This window comes from Astyanax mexicanus, chromosome 13, assembly GCF_023375975.1.
Source record: "Astyanax mexicanus isolate ESR-SI-001 chromosome 13, AstMex3_surface, whole genome shotgun sequence".
Lineage (NCBI taxonomy): Eukaryota > Metazoa > Chordata > Actinopteri > Characiformes > Acestrorhamphidae > Astyanax > Astyanax mexicanus.
The window spans coordinates 31,508,003-31,527,540 of NC_064420.1; the positions used below are offsets into that span (position 1 = coordinate 31,508,003).

The 19,538-nt window shown below is 35.0% G+C and overlaps 1 long non-coding RNA gene across 1 annotated transcript in view; it reads right to left on the reverse strand.

Moving 5' to 3' along the window:
- Positions 1–17,243: 17,243 nt before the first annotated feature.
- Positions 17,244–19,538, reverse strand: part of LOC111194116 (uncharacterized) — a 28,423-nt gene continuing 26,128 nt past the window's right edge. The window contains exon 4 of the long non-coding RNA XR_002650920.2: positions 17,244–18,893. This is a non-coding gene — a long non-coding RNA (uncharacterized LOC111194116). The remainder of the gene's footprint in view (positions 18,894–19,538) is intronic.

Here is a 19,538-nt window from a genome sequence, read left to right on the forward strand (position 1 = left end):
GTTCATGATGCACCTGAGCCTGTTGAAGAACCAGAACAAACTCTGGTGTTCTTTTCAATTGTTCGAAATTATTTTTGACAGCTTCATATCTGATAAATGTTTCTTTGACATTAATATACAGTGATGAATGACAGTGACGTAGATGAAAAAATGAATATATTATTTTTGTTTGTTATTGAAATCTTTTGGGGGGTTTATTTAATGGGGTCAAGATTGTTTTTATTTTTACGTTACTATAGTAAAAGGCTTAATTGGTAGCCAATGTCTACTTTATTACTGTAACGGTTAAACAGGTCAAGTGCAAAATAGAAGTAAATGTATATACACTAAATTGTACAAATGTATTTTTTTTTACTTTAAAACTTTGATTTTAAAGTTTTACCACATTTACTTCCTGAAATCCCCCTTGAAATCCTACCCCTTGTTGGGATCAGGGTAATCCTGTTTTTTTGGATCAAAGTTATCCAAATCCTACTGAAAAGTTTTGAACAACAGAAACTGAAGGTTTGATCCATTTACAAACTAGGATTGGATTACGTGATCTGATCCGATTTCAGAATGCTTCTTTCCCTTTTGAACAACCCGTTTTCCAGATTTGATCCAATCCGATAACCAAAATCCGATCAGATTACCTCTGAACAACTGGCCCCTTGTGTACTGTATGAATTGTATATTTTAAAATACTATTTACAAGTTACTTCCAATATCTTGATTTTCTTTATATTTTTGTCAGGGAGTGCAGGCAGGGAGACGTGGAGGCGGAAATAAAAGCAGGTAAGGTAATTTATGAAATAAATAAGAAATAAACAAAGAAATAAACCAAAACAAACGAGAGATAATAATAAGAACAACAAGGAGGCTAACAAACAAAAACAAGAAACTAAAACAAGATAGAAATATACTAAACAGGGTAAGGAACATAAACAAAGAAATAAACAAGGAGAAATAAACAAGGAAGATACTAGGGCGATGACTGAACAAATGAGAAAGTAAACGCGGGAATGACAAACAACAGGGGAAGGTGCAAAGACCGACAAGGACAAAGTGACAAAGGAGGACTATATATACAAACACGGGAAGTGGAAACACCTGGGGCTAGGGGGCGGAGCTACAAATTGACACAGGTGGAAAAGTAGTGGGTAAGAGAAACAGAGGAGCATGGGTCACATGGGGAAAAAACACACAGAGACAGGGGAAAAGACAGGAACAGGGCCAGGATGTGACAATTTTCTTCACATGAATGAAAGAGGCAGATCCAAACATTTAAAAGCAGTTGCTTATCATCAGCAGATGACGTGCATCAGATCAGCTCTTTTTTTTTTTTTTTTTTTTTTTTGGTCCTTCCGGGCATGTTGCCATCAGCTTCACGTTGCATATAAAGGCTAGTTGTTCATTCATTCAAAGCAACACGGAACCTGTTAAAGAGACTGAAATGCTAATAATGTTAATAATGCTGAGAGGCAAAGGAAGCAAGAGATAGTCAGCTGGCTGTAGGTTTCCTGATTCCTGAGTTCCAGCTGGACCGGCTCTAACTGGCCAGAATCTCCACCCTGCTGGAGTCACATCGAAAAGGACAGAGTGAGAGGACGGAGCCCTCATCGCTGGGCACTGTTTTATCTCCAATCACATGGTGCAGAACATGCTTGGCTGCTTTTGCGTCCTTTGCTGTACTTTACCTTCACTGGTATTTAATGGCACTCTGATATCTTTGCCTATATAGATAGCTAAGAAACCATTTACTCAAATGTCTTTAAAGCGATAAGCATTTTTTTGAGCTTTAATTATGATTTTTTATTGCATACATCATACATACAGTGATGGATTGGCACCCTATCCAGGGAACATTCCTGCCTTGCATCCAATGATTCCCAGTAAGCTCTGACACCAATGTAGTCCTGAGCAGACTGAAATCTAATATATAAAAAAGAATAAACTAATTAGTCTTTTAATTTTTCTTAATTTTTCATTTGTTAATTTATTAATAAATCACTTTCAATCTTGGCCTGTCTCAATCATTATGTCACCAATTTATATTGTACAAAAAATGAACATGGCCTCAGTTTGTGGCAAGGTCTATTGGTTATCTCTCAGTGCTGGGGTTTTTGGTTCAAGACCTTATCTGAGTGGTCTTTGTGGGTTTTCTTCCAAGGACCTCCTGTTTTATCCCACAGTCTAAAAACATAGAAGTCAGGTCAACTGTACACTGTTCTGGGTCTGTGCCTCAGTGCTTGAAGCAATCCTCCAGGTTGACTGTGGTTTCCGGTTAAAGCTCCACTAGGTAGGATTGAGATTGTGTGCTCGTGGGCTGCCCCTACAGTGGTAGAGTGTAATAAATGTTTCAGGCGGATTCGTTTCTCTTTCTCGTTTTCTGGCTTTCACAGACATATTCGGTCTCTTTCCAGCTTCTGCCAGAGTGTCTGTATGTTAGTTTGTAAAGAATGAACCAGTAGTCCATGTAGAACTGTTAGAACTAAGGGTTGGAAAGCAGATCGCAGTTCTTGCGAGCGTTGTTCGCGGCCGCCTCGGAAAACTTACAGAGTCTGGTTTGAGCTCAGAGGAGCTCCGGCACAGACATGAGAGCGCCGCTATTCCTCCTATTACACCTCAATGCAGCGCTGCATTTCAAGCTGTAATTTTACTTCTTTAAAAAGATAAAAAATCAAGGAAATTCTACCAAATGCTGCTTTAAGAAAATGCTGTGCACAATTGGCTGCCATTGCTGGCAGGTCAGTGTCGTCACCATCAGTCATTTTTGCTGATCTCAATACTACCCATTGTGTTTATTTAGTGACAAGAACTCATCGAAGTGACTTTTGTCTGTTTAAAAGGATTGATTTTATGTATTTGTTATTTAAGATATTTAAACATTTTGATATTCCCATTCCAAATCCCATGCCTATATATTTTCGCAAGATTGAAACGTCATTACTCGTTAATACTAACGTGTTAATGTGTTATTACAAATTACAGTGGCATACAATGTTTATCACAGTATTTCTGGGACAATATATTATCCAGTATATTGGTTTGCTTATCATGCCAGGCCTTGTGCAGTCATAGTTTTCTTCTTTATTTTTTTTCAAGCAGAAAAAAGTGAATGGCCAGTTAGAGTATGTGGACATTCTTGTGGCTCTCCACTAGATGGGGTAATAACACAGTTTACAATGATTTAATAAACCAGCAACAATACATTTTCCTTTGGAAATTGCCATATATATAAGAGACCACTTCAGTTTTTGTATCAGTTTCTCTGATTGTGCTTTTTATATGTATGTGTTTAAATAAAAAGAACATTGTTGTTTTATTTTATAAACTTTGGACAAAATTTCTCCCAAATTCCAAATAAACAATTTGTCATTTGGAGCATTTATGTGCAGAAAATGAGAAATGGCTGAAATAACAAAAAAAGATGCAGAGGTTTCAGACTTCAAATAGTTCAAAGAAAACAAGTTCATAAAGTTTAAAGAGTTCAAAATTTATAATTAATTAATATTTGGTAGTTCTCGAGCATCTTGGCATGCTCTCCTCCACCAGTCTTACACACTGCTTTTGGATAATTTTATGCCACTCCTGGTGCAAAAATTCAAGCAGTTCAGCTTGGTTCGATGGCTTGTGATCATCCATCTTCCTCTTGATTATATTCCAGAGGTTTTTAGTTGGGTAAAATCAAAGAGCTGTATATATACAGTACGTATAAACTATTGCCACCATAGAAAGTGATCATGTTGGTTAAAACAAACTCAAACAAAATGTGATTTAATGAGGTATGAGGTTCTTATTTATTTTTTTAAATAAGTTCTGAGTGACTGCAGTTGTGTATATATGTGTAATTCAGTATACACCTTTGCATAGTGTATATAAGAGTGGTCACTGTGTGTGTGTTTCTAAGGAGTTATCCTTCTATCTTCTGCCTGCAGCCTCTTAGTTCTAATAGGTTTTGTATTGAAATATATAGGGTACATACTAGCAAATTCATAGCTGTAACAGTCTGTTATAGAGTATCTCTCCACCACAGTGAAACTACACACAGTATAAAGCTGTGTATGTCTGTGTCTGCTGGCTCTAAATACAGAGTCAACAGTAAGAGCAAACACAGAGGTGGCAGTTTACAATCATATCAGAGAGACACGGTAGGTGTGTAAAGGCTCTGCAGAGTGGCCTTTGTCTCCAGTGTGTCAAAAGACAAAAGTGAGACCTTAGCCTACCTTCAGAAATCCACTGTGGCCTGCTGCCATACATGGCTCTGCCTGTCTGACTGGACAAAAGCAAGTTTCCTGATATAAAATAACGCTTTCTCACTCTCTTTGCAGTCTGTGGTCTGCAGGAATGTGTCTGTATTCATCACACACACACACACACACACACACACACACACACACACAGACACACACAGACAGAGGTTTATTGTGTGACTGCCGGAGCTGCATAAGGTTGAGGCCTCATCTCATAAAGTAAAGTTCACTCATAAAGTAAAGTTCACTCATATTATTAGTGAACTTTACTTATTTCATAATATCCTAATGATTTAACTCATGCAGTTGTAATAAAGTTGCAATAAATAAAATTGGTATGAAATACGTCTGTACCCAAATCCACTCCTCCACAAGTAAACTTCACTCCACCCTTTCAGGTTCTTCAGTGAGCACGTGCAAAGGAGCGATGTGGGAGAACTTGAACTCCAGACATTAAACTTGGTAAGTTTTTTAAATTTTAAATCACACGTTGTAACTCTCACTCGGATATAGTTGTCGTATCTTAGTCAATTTTACTTAAATAATGTAGCACTATATTAAGCCTATTGCACCTTTCCTATTAATTCCTATTGATGCCCCATTCCTATCTTACACCTGGTCAACAGTCTATTTTCACATCCTTTGCCTGTGCCGTTTAAATAGTGTCAGAGTTTAGGAATAAATCTACACTGATGGTCTGGAAGTGAGGTGTGTTCAAATGGCGTGTTGCCATTTTGGTGCGCCCTTGACTGAAATGAACCTAGACAACAGTCAATCGTCAGAGTCCATTTCTATCTCCGCTATGCAGGTGCGCCATACACCCTGTGCGTGTACACCTACGCACTGATGTCCATAAGTTTTGGGATTTGGGGGATTTAGCGCTCTCATCATTTTACACTTTCAGAGCAGATAAATCAAATTCCAGGTTATGTTCAGTCACAGAGCGAGAGAGCGCTCAGTCACAAACTTCACCTCGACTACATACTTTGTTTTTTTACTATAAGTGAATGAGCTACTAAAGTCTGAGTTCCCCCTTCTGAAGTCTCCATTGCTCCACCAGCCACTTGCGTTCAGTAAAACTGAACCGGATCCCGTGACGTGCCCAGAAGAACTCCAGGTTCCATCTCCTGTGATACCTGTGGGGAAGGAAATAATAATGTAGTTTATTAAATAATTAAGTATACTTACTTTACTTACTATAGTAAACTATGATAATGGTAAGACATGTCTGTACATATTTTTGCTGCAGTAGATGTGTGTAAGAAGGTGTGTATGTGATTGTGTGTGATTTTTACTTCACCTCTACTTGTAAGCAATGGTGCAGGCTTTCTCAATTAGGGGTGGGGCTGCAAGTTTAAAAGGGGCTGCCTTTTGGAGGGAAAAGTTTGGTTAGTTGGTTGCTTGGTTTTCTTGTTGGTCATTGTTTTTGGCTAGGTAATTTGAGTTGCTAGTCCTACTGGCTGCTACAAGACAGTATTATTTCTTTGGTAGTGCTGCTTACAAGTCCTCCTGGACTTTAGTACTTATTATTTCTTTATTTTCTTTTTACATATTTTTTCCTTTTTTTTTTTTTCTTACTTTTTACCATCAGACTTGTCCTCTGTGTTCTATTGTGAATAAAGTATAGGTCTATGAAATTAGCATTCTGTTTTTTATTCAGATTTTTTTGCATGTCAGTATTTGGATGAACAGGGTTTGTAAATAAAAAAGAATTCATAAAAATGAAAATGTATTAGGGCTACTAGTTCCTCAGTCTCTCCCGAGTCTCTTCCTGCTGCTTCTCCTCACACACTCACAGCTTGGGCTAACAGGGCACATTAAATTTTATGAACCTTCACTTTAGGAAGAAGTGATTGAGATAACGTGAGCGAAAACGGAGGCCTCTGTTAAACAAGCATAAAGAGATGCTGAAGAGCTGTACTTTGTTTGAGTAATTCTATTGTTTTAATCTGTGACAAATGTCATTCGGTATGAAAAACAGCATCGTTCTATAACTCTTAGCTGAAGGACATGGTTTATTGTTATGTGGCCGCTGATATATGATGTACGGGTCACACACGCATGCACACATACGGTGGAGCAGGATTCCGTAAGATCCTTCCAACACTATAAGCAATGCCCTCGAGCAGATAAGACATCAAAGAGGGAGCCAGATTTACAAGACACAGCGAAGCTCCTTTAAAAAATACTGCTGTGCAAATGTTTATGTGACTCAGAATGTCAGAGAAAGAAAGAGGAAGGGGGGAGAGAGAGAGAGGGAGGGAGAGAGAGGGAGTTAGATGTGTGTGTTTTTTTTTTTTACTGAGATGTATTATATAGACTTTGAGCTCAGTGTGGAACTGCAAGGTGTACATAAAGAAAATATATGCCTTTTACTCTCTTTAGAAAGACATTTACTCCTAAAGATCCCTCCGGGAATGCCTAATCATTTCTGCACTGCTGGCATTCTTAATGCCGCTGTTTGTAATCTGTTAGCATGGATTTTGCACTTTCTTCAACAGTCTAGATTTGTGTTTTAGGAGATGTTGTCATTAACAGCACCAAATCTGAGTCATCAAGGTACTTTTCCCCTCAGTAACCTTCCATATTCAATATATAGTTTCAGTTAAAAGGTGGTCATGATTTAGAATTATAAAAACGAACAGTTTTCCTCAGAGCTTAAAGGTCAACTTCCGCTAAAATAAACTTTTACTTGTTCTTTTTGTGAAATACTATAGATCTCTATCTGAGTTGTATATGCATGCTGCATATGAAACTATTTCTCAGCCTCCATCGTCTGCAGTAGCTCAGTCGATCAGAGAGATGTTAGGTGTCTATGTCAACTCGTGAGTTCATGGCCTCGCCCATCTTGGCTCGGGACCGCCCACAGACAGAGCTGAACCCGACAGCTCTGCAGCAGAGCCGACACTGTCTCATCAGCTAAAGAGCTTACAGCTCTGTTTACACCAGCTAGATAACATTATTGTAACTTGTGTAAGTAACTATAGGTTTAAATTGGATCTCCGGTTGATTCTACATTTTACAGAGACCTTAAAAATACGCTAGGGAAGCATGGTTCGACAAGGAAGCAAAACTCAACAGAACATTGGTCAAGGTGGGCGCCATATTTGCATCAGTTTTTGCTATATAGAGAGCGGAATCTGGGGCATTCGATGTGGTGAAACTGCCCTTTAGACTGGGTGATATGGGGCATATTTTTGGTCCTGCAGATTTTTTTTTTTTTCATTTTACACTGTTATTCAGTCTCAAAGTAGCTCCGTACCTCATTGGTACAATCCAAGGAGAGCCCTGGCATTTAAAACGAGGCATTAAGAACTTTAAAAGTGCACAATAGGTGTATTAAATAACACTGTTTACAACCCGCAGCATTAGCTACATCTCCGGGCACCACCATCTTTAACCTTTACCTTAAGATGGCACCACCCGGAGATGAGGTTACGCTACAGGTTGCAAACAGTGGTTTATAATAATTATTAGTTCCTCATTTTAATTATCAGTGCTCTGGATTCTACCAATTGGGTATTGAGCTATTTTGAGCCTGGATATTTATCTGCAATTTAAGGGCAAGAACATGCCCCATATCACCCAGTCTAAAAGGTGTTTTGACAAAGGGAATTCTCCTTTAAGATTTAGCTTTGTAATACCAGGTAGAAAATAGACAAAAGTGCTGGACTGTTTACTGATTTTTAACTACAGACCTGTTTGTGTTTAGTACATAATATTAAGAATTTTTCAATTTTGGATGCTTCATGTATCACCACTGGTGTACAATGTACCACAGTTTGAGAGCCTCTGCTTTAGACAGTAATAGAGGAAGTTCTAAATCTCAGACACTAGAGGACACTGCAGAGTTTCAACTTTCATGCTGGTTCACAGGTTCACCTGTGAGTCCTCTCAAAGCACCTCAGTGACGCACAGTATATACTGTAGTTTCCTAACGCTGTAAACCACACGTGTATTCCTATCTTTATAGGGTGATTATTATAGTTGACTCCTGCATTACTTTAGCTAAATAACGGCACAATTAAATCACACAGTTAACCCTAGCTTTTACTTTTACTGTCTAAAACAGATTAAAAAATGAAACATTTAAAGACATAAAATAGCAATTTATAAGTTGCTTATGCATAAAGAAAAACTTTATTGGCAATTTTCTTTGCATGTTAATTACCTACTCAACTCATATGATAATATGATTTTATCATATTATGACACATTTTTGTTTATATTTAAAAAATATGCTTTTTAAACTATATTAAACATATAATCAGTGCTTAAAGAACACTGACCCAACTGCACATTTTATTACATAAAGGAAAAATTTGTCCTGTTTAACCCTTTTAGACCTGAATGATCTCCTGTGATGTAGCTAAGAATGCCGTTTTCTGTCTGTAATCCATAGAAAGCAAGGATCTAATATTCTTCTAGAAAATTTATACAGCAAATAACTAAAATATTTATTAGATTTTTTTTATTTCCATTGCATTGGATGACTGTGTAATATTTTACATTTTATATTGGCCTTTTAATTTCAAATGTCATCTCTAAACAGTGTTCTAGATCACATTAAATTAGTAAATATCAGCTGTTACTTTGCCTTAACAGCTCTAGTACAACTGTTTTTTCAGTGCAGTAAGTGGGGCCAACTACTGTTTTATTGGTTTATAAACTTGTTCATTGGCTGGTTCTGATGGACAGCAGTTTTCAAATAGTGTTATATGCAACAAAACATTGAAAAAAAAAAAAAAACATAATCTCCATTGTAATGGATGCAGGGTCTGAAAGGGTTAACTGGACGAATTGCAGCGCATTTTGAATAAAAATGCATAATTAAGATAAATATTGTGTATTGTGAAAATGTCTTTAAGTATTGTGATGTAATATTTTTACAGTATTACCCTATTATCTTATTGGAACCTGCTTCATATTCCACTATCACACAACACACGCAGAAATTTAGCCGGTCACAATACACTGTTACTACTTTATCTTCATGGCAACCACTCAGTAAAAATGGAGACTGCTGGAGGGTTTGTGTTTTTTGTGTCATAGGGAAGGACTGTTTTACTCTGGCCAATTAGCACTCAGCACAGTTTACACATCACAGTTTAGTCCTACACTGCAGAAAAGCCATTGACAAAATATATACAACTGTAAATTGTATACATTGTATACATAAATTCTTTGGAAAAAAAAATAGAGACCACATCAATTTTCAGACATCACAATCAGTTTCTCTGATTTTGCTATTTATAGGTATATGTTTGAGTAAAATAAGCATAGTTGCTTTATTCTATAAACTACAGACAGCATTTCCCCCAAAAAACAAAAAATATATATTGTCATTTAGAGCATTAATTTGCACAAAAAGAGAAATAGCTAAAATAACAAAAAACATGCAGAGCTTTCAGACCTCAAATAATGCAAAGAAAACAAGTTCAGTTCATATTCATAAAGTTTTAAGAGTTCAGAAATCCAAATTTGTATATATATATATATATATATATATATATATATATATATATATATATATATATATATATATATATATTGAATAACCCTGGTTTTTAATCACAGTTTTCATGCATATTGGCATGTTCTCCTACACCAGTCTTACACACTGCTTTGGATAACTTTATGCCTGCACTCCTGGTGCAAAAATTCAAGCAGTTCAGCTTGGTTTGATGGCTTGTGATCATCCATCTTCCTCTTGATTATATTCCAGAGGTTTTCAATTTGGTAAAATCAAAGAAACTCATAATTTTTCCAGCACTGTATATGCTTATAATAAGCAAATAAAAAAAATCTGCAAATGGGGAAAGCTAAATGTTCAGAATAACTTTAAAGTGCCTTTTTGTGCTCATTTGGAGTCAAATTACTTCTAAGTAATATTGATTATGGTCATTTTACTACACTGCAAGAAATCCATTGGCAAAAAAAATAGACAAAATATAAATACATTTAGATGGATGTAATTATACAAAGCAAAAAAAAAAAAAACTACCAATGGTGTAAGAAATAGTTTCTCAGTAAGAGTTCTTAAAATAAGCAATTACACAATCCTATCTTAATTTTTTGTTGGCTTACATTTGGACAAAAGAATCATAATAACTGAATACATGGCTTTTTGTGCTTATTTTGGCTCAAATTACTTTTTTAAGTAATACTGATTTTGATAATTATACTACACTGCAAAAAAATCACCATTGGCAAAAAAATAGACAAATTATAAGTTAATTTAGCTATACATATGTATACTAAGCAAAAAAAATAAAAAATCCACCAATGGTGTAAGCAATTATTTCCTAAAATAAGCATTCGCAAAGCATCAAACTAAGTAAAGAGAGATTTAAATCAAGCAGAAAATTCTAAGTACGACTGATTATGATCATTATTATAATAAGCTATAATAAGCCAAATAATCACACACTTACTATGATTAGTAAGACAAACATTCTAATCAGAAAAAAAAATAGATTTATTGCCTTGAAATGAGATCATTTCACTTGCAAAGATTTAGCTTTTTTGAGAGTGTAACTCTGCTTGCTTGCTTGTACTATAAAAAGTGCCTGGTTTCTGGTACCAGGTACCAAGTTTTTCTAATGTAAAAGCATAAAGCAGGGTAGATTTGATTAGAGTAAACATAAAAGTGCTATAAAGTGTAAAGTCACGTTAACAGGAGTTATTTTTATGAACATAAAAACTACTGGAAAACCTAAAATATAAATTTGAGTTACTTAAATTTAATAATTTCTTATTTTAAGAAAACAACAATGATTGGCTATTGTTGTAGCAACAATTTCCAATTTAAGCAAGTAAATTGTCTTTACTGCAACATGGATTGTGTAATTATTAAATCAGTTGCCAGAAATATGATAAGTTATGTAAATAAATAAATAAATAAATAATAATAATAATATAAAATTCAATTAGCATGTCAGATGGTTAGCACCATGTTTTCCCTGGCTTGGTAGTCTATTGTAATAATTTTGTTGTTCTGAACTTTTTTTTTCTGTACCTAATGCACAGACTTGACCACCAGTTGCCATTAAATTAGACCTCAGTGAATAATTAAATAATTAATAATATATATTATAATAGTATTGTTATATTGTAGAAATGATGTGCTTTAACAAGTTACCAAATTCTTAATAGGTTTTAGAATTTATCAACTGGTTAGCACCAAGTTTTCTCTGGCTTGGTAGTCTGTTGTATATTAATATTTTCGCAGTGCTCAAAAGTGAGTGTGAGCAGTAGAATAAAATAAAAATGATATGAGAAGGGTTGAGTTTAGAGATATGCTTATTTTTGTTGTTCCAAACTGTGATTTGTGCTATTTGTGTTTTTTTCCAGCACTTAATGCACCAGTTGCCATTGATTTGGGCCCCAGTGAATTATTAAAGAATTAATTAATAATATATAGTATAATAGTATTGTTATATTGTAGAAACGATGTGCTTTAACAAAATAATAATAAAATTTTTTATAGTTTTTAGAACTAAGGGTGAGTTTTTTTTTTAGTAAAAGAAAAATCCACACTCTTCTCATTTCCCATTATATAGCTTGTGTCTACAGATTATATCTGTCCAGTATCATTTCTTTTACTTTAATCGTGGATATATGGAGATATTTGGAGTGCATTATTAGTATCATGATATTCTGGATCATTAATTTCTGTTACAAATCTGATAAAATTCTTGTATTCTCGTATATGTTTAATATCTCAGTTAGGGGTGTGTGCCATATCATATTGTATGCAATAATAAAATGTTATTTTCATTTGGTTGTATTAGAGTATTCTTGAAATCATTTTTTTAATTCAGTGTTTTATCATATCGCCAAGAGTATCGTTATTGTGAAAATACCATGAAATATCGTGGTATTATTTTAGTTCCATTTCACCCACCCCTACTGTACATCTTATTAAGAGGAACTCTACAAAATGAAATTTAAAGTTTAAGTTAAAAATGTTTTGTGAACATTTTGTTACTTTTTGTTCTTTTAAACTGGCATTTGTGCAACCTGTGTTTGTGTTTGTTAGCACAACTGACATACAACATACAGTAGATGCTAAAAGAGTAGATATTTTATTTTTCTTCTTCTTTTTTTTTTTTTTTGCATATTTTTGCTACACTTGCTACTGATATGACCACAACAATGAATGACGAACTGTTTAAAATATAATTAAAAATCTACAATTTTTATAAAATGAGAAAAATACTATTGTTAATAGTAGAAAAAATAAAAACAGAGGGCTTCAGACTACTTTTGAGAACTGTACACACAGTTATCAGAACTCTACAGAACTCTACACCCAGTTTCACCTCTAGTTCTAGTGCAGGCCTAGTTAACACAAAGCTGGGTAAACAGCTTTCACTGAATGAAATCTTACACTATTGTTTGGTCCTCAGACAGCTGCCTTGTTCTAGGATCAAGAAGCATCGAAAAAAGTTCCACCCAGGATTTTAATGTCTAGCAGAGAATTAAAAGTCCAGTTTTCTGACAGACTGAGTGATAAGTCTCATTCAGGCCTGGTTTTGAAGTGCACGGCGAGAGGGAGTTTAAGAGCATTAGCGCTTTGTAAAGTGAAGCACTCGGGGCTATCTCGGTTCCGGTGTGGTGCAGTGCAAGATTACAATAGTTTTAAATTTTTCATAATAGTTTTAATTTTGTTTCATTTTTACTTCTCCTCCAATCCTGTTAGTTTTAACTATTTTTTATTATTTTTTATTTTTATATTAGTGCTTAGTTTTAGTTAGTTTTTATTCATTTTGGTTTTAGTTTTAGTTAGAGAGAGAGAGAGAGAAAGAGAGAGAGAGAGAGAGGGAATTGTATCAGCTCGTCCTCCCGCTTGAGGTGTTCTGGTGTATGAGCTGCTCACAGTGTCAGGCTGGTTGGGTTATCACAGTTAGCGCTCTTGTGCTGCTTCTCAAATGGACTTATAGCTGTGTGGAGTTTATTCATACTCCTTATTTATTCAATCTCATACAAAATTTTCTGCAGCTTTCTCAGTGTTTTCTGACGTTATTTCACAGCTAGTGCGAGGTGCCAAGCATTGCATCCTGCTGTAAAACTGCTCGAGTGGAAACAGCGCTTATAAATACATAAACATGAAACGAAAGGTATTCTATTGAGTAATTTTAGTTTGTTTTAGTTAGTTTTATAAACTGTCAATTCAGTTTCAATTAGTTAATGTTTTCTTTTAATGACTGTTTCTATTACACTGTAAAAACTAAAAAGTTGAGAAAACACAAAATTTCTAGGCAACTTACTGCACTAGATTTTTCTCAAACTTTTAAGTTTGAATAAAACCACATGCGTTTTGCCAACTAGAAATCTTTAACCCAGATAATAATTTTTTTATTATATATTATTTATTTTATACCATGTATTAAAACTTAAACATTTAATTTGTGTTTTTAGTTGGCCTGATTTAAGTTTTACGAAATGTGCATCGTATACATTTTGCTAACTATCCTTTAGGATCAACTAAAAAAATTAAGTTGTGCCAACGAAAAGGTGTACATTCATTGAATCATCTAGTGGGTGCAACACTATATTTTGGTTAATTTAACAAAGCAAACAACTGGGGACTTGGAAATGATTTAGTCTATTTCATACCTGCCTTATGGTCAATTATATAAGATTGCAAATAATACAATGACTACACACTGATGGTGAGAGAGAGGTTGCAGGACACGCCCAATATGCAAATAGCATGACTAACATCAGGTGAAAACCACTGCTGAATTGCTCTGTAGACCCCGTTCAACTAAAAGGTCCATCTGAGCATGTGCAGTAGAGAAGAGTATTTGTCTTCGACTAGAGTTCAACTACAATTTGTACATTTGTAAACTAGTTCGGCCAATTTTTAACAAGAAATTGAATAATGTTAGTTGAGGATAGAAGTGTGCCATATCATATTGTACGCGATAATATTGGCAACTTTTTTGAACATCGTGAACGATATTATATCCTAAAACCCCTACTACCCCTAATTATCACATCAGGGTAGTACTTTTTTGCTGTTTTTAGCAAAGGGAAAATTCACACTGTTCTCATTTCCCATTATATATCTACTAGAGACAGATTATATCTGTCCAGTATCATTTATTTTACTTTAATACTGGATATATGGAGATATTTGGAGTGCATTATTATTTGTATCACGACATTCTGGATCATTGACTTCTGTTACAAGTCTGATTAAAATTCTTGTATTTTTTTAATATCTCAGTTAGGGGTGTGCCATATCATTTCGTATGCAATATTAAAATTACATTTTCCTTTAGTTGCAGTAGGGTATTCTTGAAATATTTGTGTTTTAATTGAATGTTTTGTCATATCGCCAAGAGTATCGCTATCGCAAAAATACCATGAAATATCGTGATATTATTTTAGGGCCATAATCGCCCACCCCTAGTTGAGGCAACTAGTTTGCTATAATTTAGAATACAATTCAATATTTTTTGTTCAGCTGATTTAAAAATCACCTGAAGGAGAACAATTTTAAGTTTTTTTTTTTACAGTTTAGTTTCAGTTAATTAAAAAAAAAAAAAATTCAGTTTAATTTTTTTTAGTTTTCAGATTTCGTTATTTCGTTCGTTTTCATTAACGATAAAAACCTTGGTTTAGTGCAGTGCAGTGTGTATAAGGGGACTGATCTGTTAATATGTGTGTGACGGATGGAGGGAGAGGGCCAAGCCCACCCACGGGCTGACTTAAGGACGCCACAGAAGCACGCAGCATGCGGGCCGGCTATCAACAGATTGACAGTGACAGAGAACGAGGAGTGGAGGTGTCTGCTTCTCTTCACATAAACTCCGCTTTAATCTCAACACTGAGATTATTAAACCCCCCGTTTCTCCAGTTCCAGTGATGGAGAAGTTCTCTGGAAACGTATCAGAGCATATTTCTTATTTCTTCTGATGTATTATAACACCGCTGTAATCCCATACCCTCATTCCTTTTAAAAGCTGCCAGGGAACTTCATATATTTCACATTCTTTAATCTGTCCAGCTCAGAGACGAGGGGAGGGGTGGGGTGTGGCATTGTGGTGTAAGAGTGGTGTTACACCTTAACCCTCGTCTCTCTTGTTTTCTTCTTTTCTTTGTCCTTCATGTTCCTCTTCTTCTTTTCTGCCTGTCTGTCTTTTTTTCTCAGCCTGTTTTGTTGTCTTTCCCACATGCGCTCTTTAAGCACATGGCCCTGTTTTTAGCTACGTTCACATTACAAACCAGATTTTTTGCTCAGATCAGATTTGGCTATCTTGGCGGTTCATATTCACAAATGTAAGTGAGCTGTATCTGTGTGTAATGTGACCGAATCTGTCTCTGAAACACCTCACATGCGAACAACAAAAAACGTCATATTTGAGAGACGACTCGTAGCTTCATAAAGGGAAATGGATGCGTTTGTTTTACAGCTCATGTGTGGAGAATCTTTTGCTGGAGTCGAGAAACAGAAAACAACTGGTCTGAAGTACATGCTCAGGTCGAGAAGGTGAAAAAAGGCCAGTCTGCTTGCTTTTGCTGTTTTTTTTTTAGCTATAGCTGCACAGCTGCACCAAGAGATAGAGTGTTTTATTTATAATTATTTTATTCAAAATTGATGGTGTGTTGTAGGAGTGGGACAAAATATAGAAACTGCTATATATATGTAGCATTGTTTTGGTTTGTGATACATTAATGATGCACGCCATCAAATATCAATTATTTTGTACTGGACTTTTTTCTAAAACAATATATCGCCTTTCTTACAATATTGTGATACATTGTGATATATTGAATCGTAACCCCTGTACCGGTATACATATTGTATTACCCATTTATTGCCTATACTCAGCACTAGTGTATTGTAGGTCAAAGTGTACTTATTAAGATTAAGAAGACGGTTTCTGTTTGCTCTCAAGTCTAAGTGGCACAGACTGTGCTTGAGATTTTTTCGTGAGTGTGTGTGTGTGTGTGTGTGTGTGTGTGTATGTGTGTGCAGCCAATGTTTACCCAGCTTGCAGTGCAGTGGTACCCTAACCTCTGTCTGCACCAACAGGTACCGCACTGGAGTGGCCGATATTAATAATAGCTACACCCTGTAGACAAACACAGTCCTGCTCAGTACACCCACAGGCTGCGGATAGAAAGTGTGGGTTGCCATTCATGAGATTTATGATTATGAATATGTGTAGAGAATATATTACATTAAAGAATAATGCATATGGCGCAGGCAAAATATCATATGAAACGGTCTGTAATAGGTTTACAATAGTGACATTAGATTAGATAACATCAAACAACATATCATGATATGATTCTTTGAGGAATCTAATATATATTAGATTCTTTAATGTAGCACATTTTGCTTTATAAGCTAGTGTCATTTAAAATGGCTTTTTTTTCAGTTAACAGCTATGCTGAACTTGTAGAACTTTGTAGATGTTTTGATAAATAGTTTTCACAGCAAATTCACAATTAACTGCTAATGTAATGTACAACTTATTTAAAACAATTGTCTGATTTTGTTTAGTACTGAATGTTGGGTATCACTATTCGCAGGTGGGTAGAAGAGGACAGAGTAACACATATGCACACACACACACACACACACACACACACACACACACACACACACACACACACAAAAAAAACATTGCCCAGACACAGGGGGTGCCTTGTGGGTGGTGTGGCAGGATAAACACACAGGAAGTCCTGTGGCACAAAGAGGAAGTTTCTGCTAAATAGAACTAAATAAATCCAGGCTGCAGGTTTGTGATGAATTATGTGCAATTTTGTGACATGTAATTCTTCTTACCCTCAGCTGTTTTTTTCCAATAACAAAAGTGTAACATTATTTAGCAGCAGTTAAATATATAAATATAATAATTATTACTAATACACTTTTTTTATTATAGCCAAATATTTACAGTCTCTAGAATGCCAGTGGACTGCATGGTTAATTATGAAATTAAACAAAATTGATCTTTAAAAAGCAAAGGAAGAGAAAGGAAATGAAAGCAATACTTTTTAATGATTAACATCACCTGACCACATACACTAGCGTTTAAAAAAAATATATACATTTAATACATTAATGCAGATATTTTAAACTAGACACATAATAATTTGCCTTCTTGAAATTGAAATTCTCAATAATTTATACTGGATATTTATATTGTAACCAATATATTTTTCTAATACTGCGCTATAAAAAGGTTCCTATCATGTTTTCGTCCTGTTCCGTGTCTTTCCTGGTCTATCTCTGTGTTTTTATCTTTTTCTGTGCCTGTCTGTTTCCCTAGCCATGTGCTTTCTTGCATGTAGCTCTGTGTTGTCCTTGATTTCAGTGCTCCCACCTGTTGTACATTTATAACTCCGCCCCCTCATTAACTGTCCCCAGGTGTTTCTTGCCTACTTCAGTATATATAGCCCCTTTGTTTCTGTGCTCCCTTGTTGGTTCTTGTAATTTTTTACGTAAGTTAGGTTGCTCCTTCTATGTTTTTGTTAGTTAGTCCTGTTTTCATTAAATATATATACTTGTATTTTTTGTCCAATCTCTGCATCCTCTCTCTGCACACCATGACAAAATTGGTTACAAAACAGTTACAAAACTGAATGCACTTTAAATTACAGTAGTTCACTGTGGAGAAAGATTACCTCAATTTACTGTAAAATAATTACAGAGTATGACAGCTTTTTTTAGAGTAATTTATAAAAATAATTCTGTAATTATTTTTACAATAAGGTTATGTAATTGAAATGTTTGGGGTCTATAATTATTACATATACATCTATTTAAAATTTTAGCTAACCAAAGATAATAAAAACAAAATTAACTGTAATAGAAAAGCAAACTTCTGGCAGCATGTGTGCTATAAAGTTACTGCATTGCAGTGATAAACCAGCATAAAGTTGTGCTTTATGGCAACTTGCAGAACAGAACTTCGTTAACAGTTATTTATTGCATGAATTTAAAAAATGAGAAAGATATAAAATGGATAGTACTTATCTGTTATTGCAAATAAACTCTTAAAAATATGAATTTTAGACTATAATAAATAACAAAATAAATCTGAATGAACAGTAAGTATGTACAGCAGTAACAGAGAAACAAAGCTGAACGTATTCTGTTTTTCTGCACTGATTGAGGATAAAAGGAAGGTAAAGCAGGAGGAGCTCTAAACTTAGCTCTGTCTCCACCAGTACCCATAAATACCCCGTAACACACATAAATTACATGAATGAATGAGCCCGGGGACGGCCTGCTGCCCGAATGAATCATCATTTGGGTTAATAGAGACACAGAGAGATGGTCTGATGACGAGAGACGCAGAGAGAGGGAGAGAGGGGTTGGCATCCATCATTTGGTATTTTCAGCGCTGCTGTTGAAGCGGTAGATGAAGTGGGGGCACAAGGCTTTGCATAGGGCACAGTTTGACCTTTGGCCCCTTAACCTTCCTCATCCAAACTCTATTACCCTGTGGAACTCCTCTGGTCTGCTCTGCCCTTTACTGCACACTGCTGCAGGGTGGCTGTGGAACTCTGTGGAACTCTGAGGAACTCTGTGGGTTTTTGTTCTCCTTTTCAGTTTATGACTTTAAACACCTCCAACTTTTTCCAGTGTCATTCAGCTTTGCTTTGGAAAAAATGGTAGGCAAAGATGTCTGTCTGTTACAAAGAGAAAAAATACAATTATACACTGAAAAAATGGCAAAAACGTAGATGAACTATATGTAAATGTTTATGCCTATATTAAGCAAAAGAAATCTGCACTGCACAAAATCCATTGGAAAAAATAGATACATTATATATAAATTGAGACGTTTTTGCTTATATTAAGCAAAAAATCTGCACTGCAAAAAAAATCCATTGGCAAAAACTATTCGCAATATATGTAACTTGAGACGTTTTTGCTTAAATTAAGCAAAAGGAAATAAAAAATACCAACGGGTGAAAAAAGTGTAATGTATATAACAGCAGTTATATACAGAAAAATATAAAACTTATTATTAACACTCTTTTATTATAGCAAAATGTTTACTGTCTTGTTTTGTGGAACAAAACGTAAGTTTTTTATATTTGACTATAAAGCAGGTCCTTTTTTACACTTAACAAAATGACAAAACAAGACTATACGATTTGCTATGATAAAATTGTATTAATAATAATCTCTATATTTTATATAACTGCTGTTAGATTGACATTTTTTTTTTACTTAATTTAGGCAAAAACACCTAAATTGACATATATTGTGTCTAGTTTTTGCCGATGGATTTTTTTGCTTAATATAAGCATAAACATCTCACTGTAAAC